General features: G+C 42.7%; 1 long non-coding RNA gene across 1 annotated transcript in view; it reads right to left on the reverse strand.

Moving 5' to 3' along the window:
* Window positions 1–890: 890 nt before the first annotated feature.
* LOC122458977 overlaps window positions 891–20598 on the reverse strand; it is a 32102-nt gene continuing 12394 nt past the window's right edge. The window contains exons 3-5 of the long non-coding RNA XR_006279361.1: window positions 4237–4253; window positions 4180–4183; window positions 891–901 (exon numbers count right to left, since the gene is read on the reverse strand). This is a non-coding gene — a long non-coding RNA (uncharacterized LOC122458977). The remainder of the gene's footprint in view (window positions 902–4179; window positions 4184–4236; window positions 4254–20598) is intronic.

Raw genomic sequence — 20598 nt, forward strand, 5'->3', positions numbered from 1 at the left:
TCATATTTTGCTTTGTTCCTCTGGAAAAACACTGAATGGTCTAAAGGGCCCACCCTTTGCCACTGCCAAAACATCTTGGAGGTGCCAGCGCACCCATAGTGTGTGTGTGTGGGGGGCGGGGGGAGAACAAAGCCGTGCTTCCCCGACAAATCCTACCTGCCTGCTAGGACTCAACACATGGTCCTAGTGACCCAGCATCCTTCAGGAACACCCTCTGGGGAAGAGGCTTCTGTTCCTCCTACAATAGAGAAGAGAGAAATCTAACATGGGCCAACTGATTGCCCTTGGATCCCGGCACATGGCACCAGAAACCCCCACCCCCCGGGATAACAACCTTCTCCCTCTGGTAAGCAATAGAGTTGGTCCTATAACTCACGTGTTAGATATTTGTACTGCAATAGTCTTGTGTCTTTAGAGGAACCTACAAACCTTATTATTTCTCTCAATTGTCCAAGAGAGGGCCGGACAGTGCAGACCACATAGTTTTGGGAAAATCTGGGACTGGGAATGTGTTGGGGTTACCTTTCTGGTTGTAACCAAGGCTGATGGAAACCAGAATGTGGCTGTAAAGAGGCTGCTGGTGTCAGAGCTGCTGACCCAGGGCTCTCTAGTACACAAACACTTCAGGGTGTGACCTGTATGCTTGTAGGCTAGTTTCATACATTCATAGATACTAAGGTCAGAAGGGACCATTCTGATCATCTAGTCTGACCTCCTGCACAACGCAGGCCACAGAATCTCACCCACCCACTCCTACAAAAAACCTTACCTATGTCTGAGCTATTGAAGTCCTCATATCGTGGTTTAAAGACTTCAAGGAGCAGAGAATCCTCCCTCAAGTGACACGTGCCCCATGCTACAGAGGAAGGTGAAAAACCTCCAGGGCCTCTTCCAATCTGCCCTGGAGGAAAATTCCTTCCCGACCCCAAACATGGCAATCAGCTAAACCCTGAGCATATGGGCAAGATTCACCAGCCAGATTCTACAGAATTTTTTTTCCTGGGTAACTCAGATCCTACCCATCTAATATCCCATCTCAGGGGATTAGGCCTATTTACCCTGCATATTTAATAGTTGTGAGCATTGCAGGCTGGAAGCTAAAGCACAGTTACAGGGAAAATGGTGACACGGGTCTGGATTGCACCCTGAACCTAGTAAAAGGGTCACTAATTATTTTCACCTGTTTGGGAGGCTGCCACCAGCCCTTTCCCTTTTCAACCTGGTCCCAGACATCCCATTGCTGCCTTCCCCTTGAATAAGAGTAAAAGGAGCTGGAAAGGAAGGGGGATTGGACCCCGCTGTACCACATGTTAGGAGCCTGTTACCCAGCTTTGTTCTAATTCCTCTTCCAATCCATTTCATCCAATCACTGTATCCATTCCATAATGAGTACCTGCACTGGGCATCTACCACAAGGAGGCTCCAGTAATTAGCTTACCTGCCTCCCTCCCACCTGCTCCGAGTTCCCATATATTTGCCAATTCCTTCCTTAATATTAGACAAAAATATATGTGCGCACCTGTCGGATAGGTGTACCCCAACCTCCCGGAATAACTTGGTTGCCCAATAATTAGTCTCTAAGGTGCTACAAGTACTCCTTTTCTTTTTGTCCAGGGGAGTAATTACCAATCCCCTGATTATTTGGTTTGAAATGTCGCAATGGAGCATATGTGGGGAGCTAGAAAAGCCTGCATAGATTGATAAGGCTTGAGGTGGCTAAATATTTATACTACCAGCACATATTGTTGTTTCCAAAACCCCAACAGTTCCCTCCTTAAAAAGAGATTCAAAAATGAATCGGTGGATTTGCATAGTGACTTAATCAAGTGGAAAAACTGCTCTGAGAATTCCTGAGTTTTGTGAAGCTGAATTTGCCTTTTTACACACTATGTTTTCAATTCATAAAGCTGTAAAAATGATTGGGAATAAGAGAGCCATTCAGCATGTTGAAGTTTATCCATTTTAATACATCATTTCCTTCTAATTGCTTCTTGATTGCATCCCTGTGTTTGCCTCAACAAGCTTGCCCATTAGGCCATTCCAAAAGAGTATTAGCCGACTGTGTTTAAAAGTGCTTCTTGACATCTGCTCTGCATTTGTTCTTTTTGTACCATGTATTTCTGTCACTCATGCTGTCTGAGATCTCTGCCAGATTTCAAACTGTGCTGTTTAGGATTTTATACATTTCTAATTTACCATCTCCATCAACCTACATTTTAAGTATATTGTAAATTAGAATTCTAAAAATGCTTTGCCAACTAGATCAGAAATTACTTTGCTTGATCTGACTTCTTGCACCTTTCATTGTTTTTCTATTTACCTCATTTAAATGTTTGGTCCTGGTCCTATTGTATTCAATGGGGCTTTGTTTTGTTTTATTATTTTGAGTGGTTTTTTTTTTTTTGCTCTGTGCAAGCCATGAGTGTGAAAACAACAAAGAGGAAAGTGTTCAGTTGGGGTCCACATACTAACTGGGATTTTTCAAAGGAGCCTAAATTCCATGGGATTGGGTTGCTTAGCTCACCTAGGATGCTTTGAAAATCTGTGATAATATAGGAAGACAAGAAAAATGAGATAGAGTGCCCTAGTGTCTAGCATACTGCACTGGGACTCAGGAGATCTAGGCTCTGCTCTAAATGATATTTGTAAATATGTGGCTATATGCATAAACTATTCTCCATCTTTAATTGTTTTATTTCCCTACCAATTCATTAGGTATACAGTTTATCCTCAGTCATCTAGAATCCAAGTTCCAAGTCCTCATTTTTTCCGCTTTTAAAAATAGCTGCTCTGAGATAGTTTCCTATTCATCCTCACCCAAAAATCCCATTGAATGCTTTTATCAGACTTGTATGTGTTTAACAATGAAAGGATTGGGCCTATACTATGCTATATTTCTCCCCGTCTGTGGAGACACCAATCATTATGCAAGGTGGAGTTCTAAAAATACCTGGAAAATTTCAAAGCAAATTTCATCTTTCTTGTTGATTTTGGAATGCATTCACATTATCTGTGAATTCCTTAACTGAACTCCGAGATTATATCACCTCACAGGATTAAGTCATGTGTCTTTTTCTTCAATAACTATTACAGCCTGAAACATCCTGTGACTTACTATCCATTTTTGGTGAAATGAAATCACGGTAGTTAAGTGCTTGGGTCTCCTCTTGCTTCTTATTTCTTGCCCCTCCACACTAAATAGAAGACCTTTACTTTCCGTGGTTATTGTCTTGCATCTCATGTACTTATAGATTCAGCAAGTACACTACATCATTTCTTTACTGATACTTTTTAGCTCAGAGCGTACATGTTTGCATCTGAGTTGGCCCCTAAAATGATGACTCACAATACAAGTGGTAAGACAACTCTGCACAATGTGGATTTTGTGCTCTCAGAGCTCTGAATGTAAGAATCTATGTATTGTATAGCTAATTCCAGATATATCCTCTTCTTAAAGGGTTTGAAAAATAACAGCCTCATTTCATTTGATAGTTCCTACCCATATTGTGACTGGCTGCATATGATCTGATGGGATTTCTGCCAGGTTTGTAAGGTTAGGTCAGTGTGTACAGTATTTGATGTGTTTTTACTGTTTCAATTTCTTCTTGATGTACACTGTTACAACCTTTTGTATACTGGTCTGAGAGGAACTTCACAATTCCATGAAATGTCTTGATACCTTATTCCATTACCTAATGTACAGTTGAGCCAGTTTCCATAACTCCTGATAAAATTTACTATATTCAGAAAACCTTTGCATTCAAAACGTAATGAAAGTGACCCTTCTGATAGAGAAAATTAGATGCTGTAGGCATGGGGATTGTAGTATTTGAATTTGATCACAGTTTATCATTTATGCCGCATTGTATTACCCAGCTATGGATAGATGATATTCTTGCTGTCTTATATTTTTAATAATTTATGTTTATGCATTCGGGATATTGGTTCTGTTTACTATCACCAATATCATTCTTCTTTGCCTCAGGTTATAATTAACATAGTGTTCCTATGTTACCACTGTTTTAACTTTTTAACATTCATAGAGTATCATTATTTTTCCTCAAAGTCTGTTGCTAAATGCAAATGCATGTGCACATAGAAAAAATATTTATTACAATAACCAGAGAGTAATCTGGGATATCATTTGATAGATTCATAGATACTAAGGTCAGAAGGGACCATTCTGATCATCTAGTCCGACCTCCTGCACAACGCAGGCCACAGAATCTCACCCACCCACTCCTACAAAAAACCTCACCTATGTCTGAGCTTTTGAAGTCCTCAAATCATGGTTTAAAGACTTCAAGGTGCAGAGAATCCTCCCTCAAGTGAGCCATGCTCCATGCTACAGAGGAAGGTGAAAAACCTCCAGGGCCTCATCCAATCTGCCCTGGAGGAAAATTCCTTCCCGACCCCAAATATGGCGATCAGCTAAACCCTGAGCATAAGGGCAAGATTCACCAGCCAGATACCCAGGAAAGAATTTTCTGTAGTAACTCAGATCCCACCACATCTAACATCCCATCACAGACCATTGGTACTATTTACCATGAATATTTAAAGATCACTTAATTACCAAAATCACATTATCCCATCATACCATCTCCTCCATAAACTTATCGAGAAGAATCTTAAAACCAGATAGATCTTTTGCCCCCACTGCTTCCCTTGGAAGGCTATTCCAAAACTTCACTCCTCTGATGGTTAAAAACCTTCGTCTGATTTCAAGTCTAAACTTCCTGGTGGCCAGTTTATACCCATTTGTTCTTGTGTCCACATTGGTGCTGAGCTTAAATAATTCCTCTCCCTCTCCTGTATTTATCCCTCTGATATATTTATAGGGAGCAATCATATCTCCCCTCAACCTTCCTTTAGTTAGGCTAAACAAGCAAAGCTCCTTAAGTCTCCTTTCATAAGACAAGTTTTCCTTTCCTCCATCCTAGTAGCCCTTCTCTGTACCTGTTCAGTTTGAATTCATCCTTTTTAAACATGGGAGACCAGAACTGCACACATTATTCCTGGTAAGGTCTCACAAGTGCCTTGTATAATGGTACTGAAACCTCCTTATCCCTACTGGAAATACCTCTCCTGATGCATCCCAAAACTGCAATAGCTTTTTTCACAGCCATATCACATTGACAGCTCATAGTCCTCTTATGATCAACCAATACTCCAAGGTCCTTCTCCTCTTCCGTTACTTCTAATTGATGCATCCCCAGCTTATAACTAAAATTCTTGTTGTTAATCCCTAAATGCATGACCTTACACTTCTCACTATTAAATTTCATCCTACTACTATTACTCCAGTTTACAATGTCATCCAGATGCTCCTGTATAATATCCCGATCCTTCTCTGAATTGGCAATACCTCCCAGCTTTGTATCATCTGCAAACTTTATTAGCACACTCCCACTTTTTGTGCCAAGGTCAGTAATAAAAAGATTAAATAAGATTGGTCCCAAAACCGATCCCTGAGGAACTCCACTAGTAACCTCCCTCCAGCCTGAGAGTTTGCCTTTCAGTAGGACCCATTGTAGTCACCCCTTTAACCAATTCCTTATCCACCTTTCAGTGTTCATATTGATCCCCATCTTTTCCAATTTAACTAATAATTCCCCATGTGGCACGGTATCAAACGCCTTACTGAAATCTAGGTAAATTAAATCCACTGCGTTTCCTTTGTCTAAAAATTCTATTACTTCCTCAAAGAAGGAGATCAGGTTGGTTTGGCACGATCTACCTTTTGTAAAACCATGTTGTATTTTGTCCCATTTACCATTGACTTCAATGTCCTTAACTATTTTCTCCTTCAAAATTTTTTCCAGGACTTTGCATACTACAGATGTCAAACTAACACGTCTGTAGTTACCCGGATCACGTTTTTTCCCTTTCTTAAAAATAGGAATTATATTAGCAATTCTCCAATCATATGGTACAACTCCTGAGTTTACAGATTGATTGATTGATTAAAAATTCTTGCTAATGGGCTTGGAATTTCAGGCGCCAATTCCTTTAATATTCTTAGATGAAGATTATCTGTGCCCTCCGATTTAGTCCCATTAAGCTGTTTGAGTTTCGCTTCTACCTCAGGTATGGTAATATCTACCTCCATATCCTCATTCCCATTTGTCATGCTACCATTATCCCTAAGATCTTCTTTAGCCTTATTAAAGACTGAGGCAAAGTATTTGTTTAGATATTGGGCCATGCCTAGATTATCCTTAACCTCCACTCCATCCTCAGTGTTAAGCGGCCACACTTCTTTCTTAGTTTTCTTCTTATTTATATGGCTATAGAACCTTTTACTATTGGTTTTAATTCCCTTTGCAAGGTCCAACTCTACTCGACTTTTAGCCTGTCTCACTTTATCCTTACATGTTCTGACCTCAATTAGGTAACTTTCCTTGCTGATCCCTCCCATCTTCCACTCCCTGTATGCTTTCTGCTTCTTCTTAATCACTTCTCTAAGATGCTTGCTCAGCCAGCTTGGTCTACAACTCCCGCCTATGAATTTTTTCCCCTTTCTTGGGATACAGGCTTCCGATAGCTTCTGCAGTTTTGATTTAAAGTAATTCCAGGCCTCCTCTACCTTTAAATCCATAAATTCTTCAGTCCAATCCACTTCCCTAACTAATTTCCTTAATTTTTCAAAGTGAGCCCTTTTGAAATCAAAAATCCTAATTGCAGATATATTTTTGTTAATCCTTCCATTCAGTTTGAACTGAATTAGCACATGATCACTTGAATCAAGATTATCCCTTACAACCATTTCTTCTATGAGGTCCTCACTACTCACCAAAACCAAATCTAAAATGGCATCCCCTCTAGTCGGTTCAGCAACTACTTGATGAAGGAATCCATCAGCTATCGCATCTAGGAAAATCTGAGCCCTATTATTAGCACTCGTTCTCCGGTCTATATCGGGGAAGTTAAAGTCTCCCATGATCACACAGTTTCCATTAGTATTTACTTTATTAAAAACATTAAAAAGGGCTCTATCCATATCCAAATTAGATCCCGGCTGTCTATAGCACACCCCAAGCACTATTGTAGGGGAGGCTCTACCAGTTTTCTTCCCCAATGTAATTTTTGCCCAGACGGACTCTGTCTTATCCACTGCATCACTTCTTATTTCTTTACATTCTACCTCATCATAGATATACAATGCTACTCCACCACCTTTACCTTTATTTCTGTCTTTGCTAAACAGCACATACCCTTCAATACCTGTAGTCCAGTCATGACTACTATTCCACCATGTTTCTGTTATCCCTATAATATCTGGTTTCACTTCCTGCACCAGTAGCTCTAGTTCCTCCATTTTGTTACCTAGGCTCCTCACATTGGTGTACAAATATCTTAATTTTTGCTGTTTGGCCTCGCTCACATTTTGTATCCTATTAGGCACAGTCATTCTACAGCCAGTATATCCTATTAGACTGGTATCCACACCGCCCTTCCTCCTTATATACATTGTCCTACCCACAGCTGTATCTTTTCTTACTTCGTCTTCTTCCCTCTCAATGCTAAAATCTGGTGTGGAGATTACCTGGACATCTCCCAACCAACTCCCCCTAATTCCTAGTTTAAAGCTCTCTATCAGTTGTGCCAGCCTTGATCCTAGAAGTCTATTTCCTTCCCTACTCAGATGAAGTCCATCCCGAGAGAACTGTCCTCTTGCGTTAATGCCTCCCAGTGTCCATACATCCCAAAGCCCTCCTTATAGCACCACTGCCTAAGCCATCTGTTGACAGTCATAATCTTGTCACACCTTTGTTGCCGTTCTCTAGGAACAGGCAGGATCCCACTATATATCACCTGAGCCTCAATGTCCTTAAGCATCTTCCCCAGCCTAGCATAGTCTCCCTTAATACTTTCCAGCGAGAATCTAGCCGTATCACTTGTTCCCACATGAAGGATTATTAGGAGATTATTTCCCGCTCCCTTTAGGATCCTTTTCAACCTCAGGTCTACATCCCGTCTGATAGAGCTGATGGAGGAAAAGATCCAAGGTCTGGAAAGTCTGGTCGAGTTTAGGAAAGGGTTTGAGCAGATGATGGAGCAAAGACATGAGATATCTGAAGGGAAAAGCTCAGACTTACAGATGGAAGTAGGGATGGGAAATTTTGAGGGGAAACTGGGTGAGGAAGTAGTTGCTGAACCGACTAGAGGGGATGCCATTTTAGATTTAATTTTGGTGAGTAGCGAGGACCTCATAGAAGAAATGGTTGTAGGGGACAATCTTGGCTCAAGTGATCATGAGCTAATTCAGTTCAAACTAAATGGAAGGATTAACAAAAATAAATTTGCAACTAGCGTTTTAGATTTCAAAAGGGCTGACTTTGAAAAATTAAGGAAATTAGTTAGGGAAGTGGATTGGACAGAAGAATTTATGGATCTAAAGGTAGAGGAGGTCTGGGATTACTTTAAATCAAAGCTACAGAAGCTATTGGAAGCCTGTATCCCAAGAAAGGGGAAAAACTTCATAGGAAGGAGTTGTAGACCAAGGTGGATGAGCAAGCATCTTAGAGAGGTGATTAAGAAGAAGAAGAAAGCATACAGGGAGTGGAAGATGGGAGGGATCAGCAAGGAAAGCTACCTAATTGAGGTCAGAACATGTAAGGATAAAGAGAGACAGGCTAAAACTCGAGTAGAGTTGGACCTTGCAAAGGGAATTAAAACCAATAGTAAAAGGTTCTATAGCCATATAAATAAGAAGAAAACTAAGAAAGAAGTGTGGCCGCTTAACACTGAGGATGGAGTGGAGGTTAAGGATAATCTAGGCATGGCCCAATATCTAAACAAATACTTTGCCTCAGTCTTTAATAAGGCTAAAGAAGATCTTAGGGATAATGGTAGCATGACAAATGGGAATGAGGATATGGAGGTAGATATTACCATACCTGAGGTAGAAGCGAAACTCAAACAGCTTAATGGGACTAAATCGGAGGGCACAGATAATCTTCATCTAAGAATATTAAAGGAATTGGCACCTGAAATTGCAAGCCCATTAGCAAGAATTTTTAATGAATCTGTAAACTCAGGAGTAGTATCGAATGTTTGGAGAATTGCTAATATAGTTCCTATTTTTAAGAAAGGGAAAAAAACGTGATCCGGGTAACTACAGGCCTGTTAGTTTGACATCTGTAGTATGCAAAGTCCTGGAAAAAATTTTGAAGGAGAAAATAGTTAAGGACATTGAAGTCAATGGTAAATGGGACAAAATACAACATGGTTTTACAAAAGGTAGATCGTGCCAAACTAACCTAATCTCCTTTTTTGAAAAAGTAACAGATTTTTTAGGTAAAGGAAACGCAGTGGATCTAATTTACCTAGATTTCACTAAGGCATTTGATACCGTACCACATGGGGAATTATTAGTTAAATTGGAGAAGATGGGGATCAATATGAACATCAAAAGATGGATAAGGAATTGGTTAAAGGGGAGACTGCAACGGGTCCTACTGAAAGGCGGACTGTCAGGTTGGAGGGAGGTTACCATTGGAGTTCCTCAGGGATCGGTTTTGGGACCAATCTTATTTAATCTTTTTATTACTGACCTTGGCACAAAAAGTGGGAGTGTGCTAATAAAGTTTGCAGATGATACAAAGCTGGGAGGTATTGCCAATTAAGAGAAGGATCGAGATATTATACTGGAGGATTTGGATGACCTTGTAAACTGGAGTAATAGTAATAGGATGAAATTTAATAGTGAGAAGTGTAAGGTTATGCATTTAGGGATTAATAAGAATTTTAGTTACAAGTTGGGGACGCATCAATTAGAAGTAACAGAAGAGGAGAAGGACCTTGGAGTATTGGTTGATCATAGGATGACTATGAGCTGCCAATGTGATATGGCGGTGAAAAAATCTAATGCAGTTTTGGGATGCATCAGGAGAGGTATTTCCAGTAGGGATAAGGAGGTTTTAGTACCATTATACAAGGCACTGGTGAGACCTTACCTAAAATATTGTGTGCAGTTCTGGTCTCCCATGTTTAAAAAGGATGAATTCAAACTGGAGCAGGTACAGAGAAGGGCTACTAGGATGATCCGAGGAATGGAAAACTTGTCTTATGAAAGGAGACTTAAGGAGCTTGGCTTGTTTAGCCTAACTAAAAGAAGGTTGAGGGGAGATATGAGTGCTCTCTATAAATATATCAGAGGGATAAATACAGGAGAGGGAGAGGAATTATTTAAGCTCAGCACCAATGTGGACACAAGAACAAATGGGTATAAACTGGCCACCAGGAAGTTTAGACTTGAAATCAGACGAAGGTTTTTAACCATCAGAGGAGTGAAGTTTTGGAATAGCCTTCCAAGGGAAGCAGTGGGGGCAAAAGATCTATTTGATAAGTTTATGGAGGAGATGGTATGATGGGATAATGGGATTTTGGTAGGTAATTGATCTTTAAATATTCAGGGTAAATAGGCCTAATCCCCTGAGATGGGATATTAGATGGATGGGATCTGAGTTATCCAGGAAAGAATTTTCTGTAGTATCTGGCTGGTGAATCTTGCCCATATGCTCAGGGTTTAGCTGATTGCCATGTTTGGGGTCGGGAAGGAATTTTCCTCCAGGGCAGTTGGAGAGGCCCTGGAGGTTTTTCGCCTTCCTCTGTAGCATGGGGCATGGTTGACTTGAGGGAGGCTTCTCTGCTCCTTTAAGTCTTTAAACCATGTTTTATGGACTTCAATAGCTCAGACATAGGTGTGGATTTTCATAGGCGTGGGTGGGTGAGATTCTGTGGCCTGCGCTGTGCAGGAGGTCGGACTAGATGATCAGAATGGTCCCTTCTGACCTTAGTATCTATGAATCCATGAATCTTTGCTGTAACTCTCCAGCTCAGACCCAGAGGTAGATCCGATGGCATCAACCTCTCCAGATGAAACACTGATTTCCTCCAAGCCTCATCTCCTGATGATCATCACTGGAAAGGTATGGTGCAGCACTCCTGTCCCTTTGGCTATCCTTACCACAGATGCCTTCCTAGCTGGATGGGGTGCACACCTAGATGGCCATGCTGTGCAAGCGATGTGGACTCCACCCGAGGCACACATGCACATCAACATCTTGGAGCTGCTTGCAGTCCACCTGGCTTGCCGCGTGTTCCTGCCTCTTCTCTGCGATCAATACACCTAGACACTCTTGGACAATCCTGCAGGAGACCAGCTGCCTCTGGAACTGGTGTCTGTGCTACAACATCATGCTCCGTACGGTGTAACTTCCAGGGATGCAGACCTTCCTGGCGGATGCACTCAGCCAGACCTGGTACCCTAATCATGAGTGGGAGTTCCACGGCCCACCTGCTACCAGGGGTTTTCAGATCCCTCAACAGTGGCAACTTAACTATTTCACTCCAGACGGTTTAAGAAATGGATCAACAGGAACACAGCAGTTTTGTCTGATAAGATTCATGCAAGTAAATGTGCTCTGTCTAAAACTGCAGTTTATTAGATTTAAGCACACACAAACATGAGCAATAGGTTTAGAACATCCCAGATATTTATCTAACATCTGGAATGGTATTGAATAATTAACAGCAAGTTTGCAGTGGCCAGTTGCTCACCCACCAGGGAGAAAAGGTGTCAGGAAAAATGTCTCTCAAGATGGCTTCAAAGGACTACTCCCAAGTACAGTCTGTTGGCAGACTCCACTGATATGATGCTCTGCTCTATCCAATGTTGATAACAGTCTACTGCGTACATGTGTTCCCTCTGTGTGCTGCCCCAGCTCTGTGCAGATAGCTGACACAACAGACCCCGAGAGAACCCCTAATGACCACAGACTCCAATAAGGTACGAAGGCACCCAGCCAGGTTTATTGCAAAACGAAACAGTCTCTAGCTCCCCAGATCAGACATCTACAGTTCTGCTAGTTCATATGTGCTCCCTGACAAGGGACACAGCTCAGTCAGTGGCGGGACACTCCACTGCCCCCTAGGCTGGACAGAGACACCACCCCAGAGATGTATTCTTATACACAGGTACAAACAAGTTACGTAACAATCCTGATGTATTGAGGTGCAACCCCTTTATGTAACAAGGTACTACCTTTCTACGCATTAAGGTGCCGCCTCTCACCTTGTACATGGTGGTTCGAACAAAACAACTCTCTCCATCATACTAGCCTTTTGCCCCTGTCCTTGTTATCTATGTGGATGGTATAAGAATGTTCTTGTACCATTTGTGTATGGCTCTGGTATCCAATACACTTTAGATATATGTTTATGTAACAGCATATATTTATGCAACATCAGCCCTTTCCTTGCCAGCTTCTGTGAGCAGGGCCTGCCTCTGGCTTGCAGCTTAACTTTGCTTTATGTTAGCAAAGTCTTGACCATTACTTTAGCTCAGGCCGTAGGTGTCATACCAGGCCTCTGATACCAAGGATTTATGTTTCAGGGCCTCATCTTACTACACACTCTATTAACTAATCTTTTAAAAGTAACTTCTACAAAACACATAGATCATAATGACCCCAACTGTATCATCACTTTTCTAACTTTCAATAAACTTTTAATATCAGAGGTGTCTAGACTCAAGATTTTCCAACCACCAAGGTTTTCAATTTCAGTTGTTTACTTGTTTGTCCCCTCCTCCCATTCTGATTAGCAGAAACTGTAGCTAGTTTTGACCTTGCTTCTAAAAGTCTGTCTCCAAATTAACCCTTAACTATGTGGTGTTATATTTCATTACATCAGGGTGGCTGAATGCAGATACTATGGTTGCAATTAGCTTGATCACATTCTGGGGTATACACCACCCCCAAAATCCAGGGCATCACCACTATCCGCTTCATCTGCTGTGCTTGGGGCACCCTTCATTGGGACCTCTTTACCAAGAACTGTAATTTCCCCCTTTACTGCTCATGGAAGGCCAAGGGTCGAGTTTCCAACAGTGATGCCTTCTCCTTTTATGGTCCAGCAGCCTCCAGTATGCCTTTCCCCCCATTCCCCTCCTCCCCCAAGTTCTGTGCAAGATCCACTGAGACTGGGCCATAATCATTCTGATAGCCCGTGCTGGGTCCCAACAGTTCTGGTTTCCCAATCTACTTAGACTGTCTGCAACCTCCTAACTCAACACAGCAGAGTTCGACACCCCAACATGGGCCCTCTTCCGCTGATGGCCTGGTTTTTGAATGGGGCTTCCATGTAGAAAATGCATGTTCGACACCCATTCACCGTATGCTTATGCACAGTCGATGGGACTACACACGGGCATGTTATGCCGTGAAGTGGAAGTACTTCACCTCCTGGGCACAATGCCATCCCCTTCCCCTTCAGGACATCTCTATGTTCATCATTCTATACTACTTCTTGGAGTTAAGAACTCAGGGCTCACACTTAGCTCATCTGTGTTCATCTCATGGCACTCAGCACCTTCCTCCCTCCACTGGATGGACAGTCAGTGTTTACCCACCCTACCACTACTCAGTTTCTGAAAGGCATGATGAACTACTTCCTGCCAGTACTTACATCTACCCCCTGGGGCCTTAATCTTATGCTTTCTGCCCTCACCAGACCTCCCTTCGAACCACTGACCACGTGCTCCCTCTCACACCTATCCATGAAGGTTCTCTTCCTCATGGCCACCACTTCTGCTCAGTGGGTTAGCAAATTGGCAGCAACAATTGCTGTACCCCCGTATGCATCTTCCATAAGGACAAAGTTTCCTTCACCCTAAGTTCCTCCCAAAAGTAATCTCCAAATTCCACCTCAACCAGTCGATCCATCTCCCGATCTTCCATCCTAAACTGGATGCCACTCCCTGGATATTCGGCCAGCACTGGCCTTCTATTTTGACAGGACTCATGCCTTCTGCGCCTCCCCACACCTCTTTGTGGCAATTGCAGAATGATCAAAGCGGTAGGCCCTCTCCTCACACAGCATATCCAGATGGCTCTCTAAATGCACTGCGGAATGCTGTGCATGGTCCAAAGCTGCACTACCCACAGGATTACAGCCCACTCCATGAGTGTGCACCTAACCACCTCTACCTACCCAGTGGATGTTCTCAGGCATGATAGTTGCCTTGCGTTGAGCTGGTGCTCCATCCACACCTTCCCAGAGCACTACGCCATTGACCAGTGGTCAGCCATGGAAACAACCATTGGATGTGCCATCCTCCAGCATGCATTACCCATCACATTCTCACACCCATCTTCAAGTTGATCACTGCTCCATACTTACTCATGTTTGGAATACACACAGGGACCATCACTCAAAGAGGAAGCTACTTACCTGTAACTGTAGGTTCTTCGAGATGCGTGGTCCCTATTTGTATTCCAATGCCTGCCCACTATCCCTTCTGCTGTGGACTGTCTATTCAGCAGTAAGAGGGTGACTGAAGGCACATAGCCCCACATGGCCTCTTATAACCTTGCCTGGAGAATGAGGCAATGTAAGGCACATGTGCAAGTCAACAGACACTGCTCATGAAAATTACCAGCTCTGGCGCATGGTGTGCATGTGCACCCACATTTGTAATACAAATAGGGACCGTATATCTCAAAGAAGCTCCAGTTACAGGTAAGTAACCGCCTCTTCATGACCCCTAATATGGCAGTCTGTTAGACCCTGAGCACGTGGGCAAGACCCACTAGGAAGACACCTGGGAAAGAATTCTTCCCATCAGAGTCCTCCCTATCTAGTGTCCCATCACCAGCCATTGGAGATATTTGCTGCTAGCAGTTGCAGATCAGCTACATGCCATTTTAGGCAGCCTTATCATACTATCCCCTCCATAAACTGATCAACTGCCAACAAGGATGCTATTTGGGGCAGTGATTTTTGCAGTATAGAACTTGCAACAGAGACACCAGGGACTGAGATTTTCAATTAGCTCTATATGACCCACTGAATAGCCTTCAGCTGATAAAGACCTTAAGTCACTGTGTGCAAGGGCTGGTCTTTAACTAGTGACTAAGAGATTGATCCTGCAAGAGAATGTAGTACTTAGTACTGAGCACTCTCTAGTCCCATTGAGCCAGAAGGTAATATTACCCTTACACTTTACAGTACCTTACACTACACATAGTCCTTTTGATTTCAGTGGGACTACTTGTGGAGAAAGGTTCTACTCAGAGATACAGCATGGCTTAGTGGTTGGTTCATTAGTCTAGGACTTGAGAGACTGGGCTTCAAGTTCCTATTCTGCTACAACCTTCTTGTGTGACGTTGGGAAATCATTTAGCCTCTCTGGTTGAATTTCCTATCTGTAAAATGGGTATAACACTTTTCCTAGCTCACTGGGGTGTTGTGAGGGTAAGTACATTAAAGATTATGAGGTATTCAGATAATAGGGTGATGGAGGCAACGCAATTACCTTACACAGTGTGCCTAAAGGTATCAAAATTTAGTCAATGGGATACAGAGGCTACTCAACAACCCTCCATTATAATTTTAACTACATGAGTTTATGGGGAAAATATTAAACTTGAGACTTCCCAAGACAGGTTTTTGCAAATTCATTTAGAGGAAAAGATTTCTGAAACTGCCAGTTTACTCCTGCTCAAGTTGGTTATATTTTCTATATCATTGTTTAACCTAACCTAACAGGCTTGAAGCAAATTGATATCGATGAACTGGCTCTTTATAATGTATCTATTAAACAACATTCTGCATTTTCAATACAAGATAAATATTGATGAAATAAATAATACTTTGTATTTTACTATGTTCAGATGTCTCTGAAATTTTAATGGTGTATGGAAGCAACAAAGTAGTCAATGGTCTCAGTGTTATTATATCTCCTAATGTCTTGAAATTATAAAGGAAAACAAATATCTTTTTTCTGATATCATTAATTTGAAGGATAAATAGGCAGGAAAAAAATTGATTTTTGTGTAGAGAGAAACTAAAACCACAATGTGAGTGCTTTCTACTCAGTCACCAGGGGAAATTTTCATATAGGACCTGATTCTCCATCCCTTACTCAGCCAAAAGGAGTTTGACAACTAATGGTTATCCAAAGAGGCAGTATTAATTCAAATTTAGATTTTTTTTTAAAACAAGCTGGTATGGAATTTAAGATCAAGAGAAATGTTTCCTTAATTTCTGTTTTAAATAAATAAATGCAGCTACTTTTAAATGGACAAGCAATTCCGCTGCAGCATAAGAAGCTCAGACATTGCAGTGCTAAGAACATGACAGTGAAAGTATCTGGGGTCCTGGTTTTCCAAACGCCTCCTCACATAAGTGGATAGCGTTTTCATGGATGTCATTGGGAATATTCATATGCTTAAAATTAAGTATGTTAGTGTTTGCAGGATCAGGGACATACTTTATTGTATTGCTCCCATTATCAATGCACAAATTGATTGTACGCAAAAGTAAAATTGATTTGATAATTTTTCATTATTCAAGCTAAGAGAAATGCAAAAGGTAAAATAGAGTTCTAAAATTTTCGGACTCAGTAATTAAAGCTTCTATTACTAACACATTAAAGACATGTTGGTTTACAAGATTATTTTTTGTATGTGATTTTTTTATGTGAATTTAGTGGTGATGAATGCTGTTTGAGATACAGTTCAGGAGGAAACTGAAATCCTGTGTAGAGCCTACCTTGCTTGTCACCATGAAAGGTTTTCCTCCTTTCCCCCCCCGCTGCTGGTGATGGCTTATCTTAAGTGATCACTCTCCTTACAGTGTGTATGATAAACCCATTGTTTCATGTTCTCTGTGTGTGTATATAAATCTCCCCTCTGTTTTTTCCACCAAATGCATCCGATGAAGTGAGCTGTAGCTCTCGAAAGCTTATGCTCTAATAAATGTGTTAGTCTCTAAGGTGCCACAAGTACTCCTTTTCTTCAAGCAAGCAGAGAAACAGTTTTCCCTGAGAGCCAGGAACTGTTTCTCACCCTGGACCTGGAGCCAATACCCCCTGAACCCTCCCAAGGCGGGCTCCTGGACCTGCCTAGTGGAGAAGGGCACTCCGGTGAGTGTACTTTTGTAAATATAATACATGGTTTAAAAGCAAGCATGTTTAATGGTTAATTTGCGCCCAGTACAACTACTGGAAGAGTCTGTTAATGTCTGGGGATGGAGCAGAAATCCTCCAGGGACATCTCCATACGCTCTCCTGGATGTACTCCCAAAGCCTTTGCAAAAGGTTTCTGGGGAGGGCAGCCTTATTCCGTCCTCCATGGTAGGACACTTTACCATGCCAGTCCAGTAGCACGTAGTCTGGAGTCATTGCATAACAAGGCATGGCTGTGTATGGTCCTAGTGTTTGCTGGCATTCAAGCAACATCTGTTCCTTATCTTTCTGTGTTATCCTCAGGAGAGTGATATCATTCATGGTCACCTGGATGAAATAGGGTAATTTTATTAAGGGGACATTCAGAGGTGGCTGTTATTGATGGGCTGTTTGCTTGTGGCTGAACAGAAATGTTCCCCGCTGTTAGCCACATGGTGGGGAGAGGGATGAAGCCATCATCCCAGAGAATTGGATGTATGTGTGGGGGAGAGGGTTTAGTTGGGTTTGTGCTGCACGTTAACCCAAAAAATGCAGCCCCTCCTTTTAAATTGCCAACTCATTTTAAATGGCCAACCCAATAGCTGTTTGGTATGGGAAATGAGGGTGCTGCTGTTTGAAATCATTCACACGTTATGAAGGTTAAAGAAGCAAAAAGACTATGGCTTACTATGGCTGCCTGTATGCCAAATTCTGTTGCCCGCCAGCCCTTCATGTGTGATCTCTCACACCAAACCGGCAGACCCTCAGAATAAGAGGCAAAATGTGACCTTGAACAGAATGCACATGTGCTATGTAATGTTAACAGCTTGGTTCACCCTGAAAGAGTCTATCCATTGTTCTCTAAAATGTGTCTTTTTAACTACTATTCTTCCTTTTTTTTTTTCCCTCCCGCACCTGCAACTGTTTCAACGCTCACACTATCATTTCCTTCGCAGAGGCTAGCGAAGATTAGAAGGCAAAAAAAAAACCACACTCGCGATGAAATGTTCTCTGAGCACATGCAGTCCTCCCACACTGAAAGAGCCCAGCAGAATGCATGGAGGCAGACAATGTTGGAGTCCAGGAAAGCAAAATATGAACCCGAGGACAGGTGGTGGGCTGAAGATAATAAGTGGCGGGTTGAAGATGATAGGTGGCATCAGCTTGCTGACAAAAGGCAGGAGTCAATGCTGAGGCTACTGAAGGATCAAACTGATATGCTCTGGTGTTTGGCTGAGGTGCAGGAAAGGCAGCATGAGCACAGACTGCTGCTACAGTCCCTGTGTAACCAACTGCCCGTCTTCCCAAGTTCTATAGCATCTTCACCCAGATGCTGAAGAACGCGGTGGGGGGCCTCCATGCACCCAACCACTCCATCCCAGAGGACTGCCCAATCAACAGAAATCTGGCATTCAATAAGTTTTGAAGTGCAGTGTGGCCTTGTCCTTCCCTCGTCCCCCACCCCTACCAGGCTACCTTGGTAGTTATCCCCCTATTTGTGTGATGAATAAATAAAGAATGCCTGAATTTGAAGCAACAATGACTTTATTGCCTCTGCAAGCGGTGATCGAAGGGGGAAGGGGCGGGTGGTTAGCTTACAGGGAAGTAGAGTGAACCAAGGGGTGGGGGTTTTCATCAAGGAGAAACAAACAGAACTTTCACACCGTCATGAAACTGGTTTTCAACGCTTTTCTGATGCGCACTGCAGCCTCCTGTACTCTTCTAACTGCACTGGGGTCTGGCTGCGCATAATCAACGGTCAGGAGATTTGGCTCAACCTCCCACCCCGCCATAAACATCTCCCCCTTACTCTCACAGATATTGTGGAGCACACAGCAAGCAGTAATAACAATGGGAATATTGGTTTTGCTGTGGTCTAACTGAATCAGTAAACTGTGCCAGCGCGCTTTTAAACGTCCGAATGCACATTCTACCACCATTCTGCACTTGCTCAGCCTATAGTTGAACTGCTCCTGACTACTGTCCAGGCTGCCTGTGTATGGCTTCATGAGCCATGGCATTAAGGGATAGGCTGGGTCCCCAAGGACAACTATAGGCATTTCAACATCTCCAATGGTTATTTTCTGGTCTGGGAAGAAAGTCCCTTGCTGCAGCTGTTGAAACAGACCAAAGTTCCTGACGATGTGAGCATCATGTACCTTTTCCGGCCATCCCATGTTGATGTTGGTGAAATGTCCCTTGTGATCCACCAGTGCTTGCAGGACCATTGAAAAGTACCCCTTTCGGTTTATGAACACTCTGCCTTGGTGCTCCAGTGCCAAGAATGGGATATGCATTCCATCTATCGCCCCACCACAGTTAGGGAATCCCATTGCAGCAAAGCCATCCACTATAACCTGCACATTTCCCAGAGTCACTACCCTTAGTAGCAGCAGCTCAATGATTGTGTTGGCTATTTGGATCACAGCAGCCCCACAGTAGATTTGCCCATTCCAAATTGATTCCCGACTGACTGGTAGCTGTCTGGCATTGTAAGCTTCCACAGGGCTATCGCCACTCACTTGTGAACTGTGAGGGCTGCTCTCATCTTGGTATTCTTGTGCTTCAGGGCAGGGGAAAGCAAGTCACAAAGTTCCATGAAAGTGCCCTTATGCATGCAAAAGTTTTGCAGCCATTGGGAATCGTCCCAGACCTGCAACGCTATGTGGTCCCACCAGTCTGTGCTTGTTTCCTGGACCCAGAATTGGCGTTCCACAGCATGAACCTGCCCCATTACCACCATGATGTCCACATTGCCGGGACCCGTACTTTGAGAGAAGTTTGTGTCCATGTCCTCATCACTCTCCTCACCATGCTGCCGTTGCCTACCCACCTGCTTTTGCAGGTTCTGCATATACAGCTGGATAATATGCATGTTGTTTAGAACAGTCATAACTACCATGGTGATTTGAACAGGCTAAATGCTTGCCATGGTATGGCGTCTGCACGGGTAACCCAGGTAACCTATCCTGAAGGACGACCTATCACTCTCACAGATCTTGGGAGACAGGCCAGTTCTTGCTTACAGACAGCCCCCCAACCTGAAGCAAATTCTCACCAGCAACCACACAACAGAACCACTAACCCAGGAACCTATCCTTCAAACAAAGCCCGTTGCCAACTGTGTCCACATATCTATTCAGGGGACACCATCATAGGGCCTAATCACATCAGCCACACTATCAGAGGCTTGTTCTCCTGCACATCTACCAATGTGATATATGCCATCATGTGCCAGCAATGCCCCTCTGTCATGTACATTGGTCAAACTGGACAGTCTCTACATAAAAGAATAAATGGACACAAATCAGATATCAAGAATTATGACATTCAAAAACCAGTCAGAGAACACTTCAATTTCTTTGGTCACTCGATTACAGACCTAAAAGTTGCAATTCTTCAACAAAAAAACTTCAAAAACAGATTCCAATGAGAGACTGCTGAATTGGAATTCATTTGCAAACTGGATACAATTAAGTTAGGCTTGAATAAACACTGGGAGTGGATGGGTCATTACACAAAGTAAAACTATTTCCCCATGTTTATTCCCCCCACAAACCCCCACCATTCCTCAGATGTTCTTGTCAACTGCTGGAAATGGCCCACCTTGATTATCACCACAAAAGGTCCCCCCCCACTCT

The sequence above is a fragment of the Dermochelys coriacea genome, chromosome 1 (assembly GCF_009764565.3).
Source record: "Dermochelys coriacea isolate rDerCor1 chromosome 1, rDerCor1.pri.v4, whole genome shotgun sequence".
Classification (NCBI taxonomy): Eukaryota; Metazoa; Chordata; order Testudines; family Dermochelyidae; genus Dermochelys; species Dermochelys coriacea.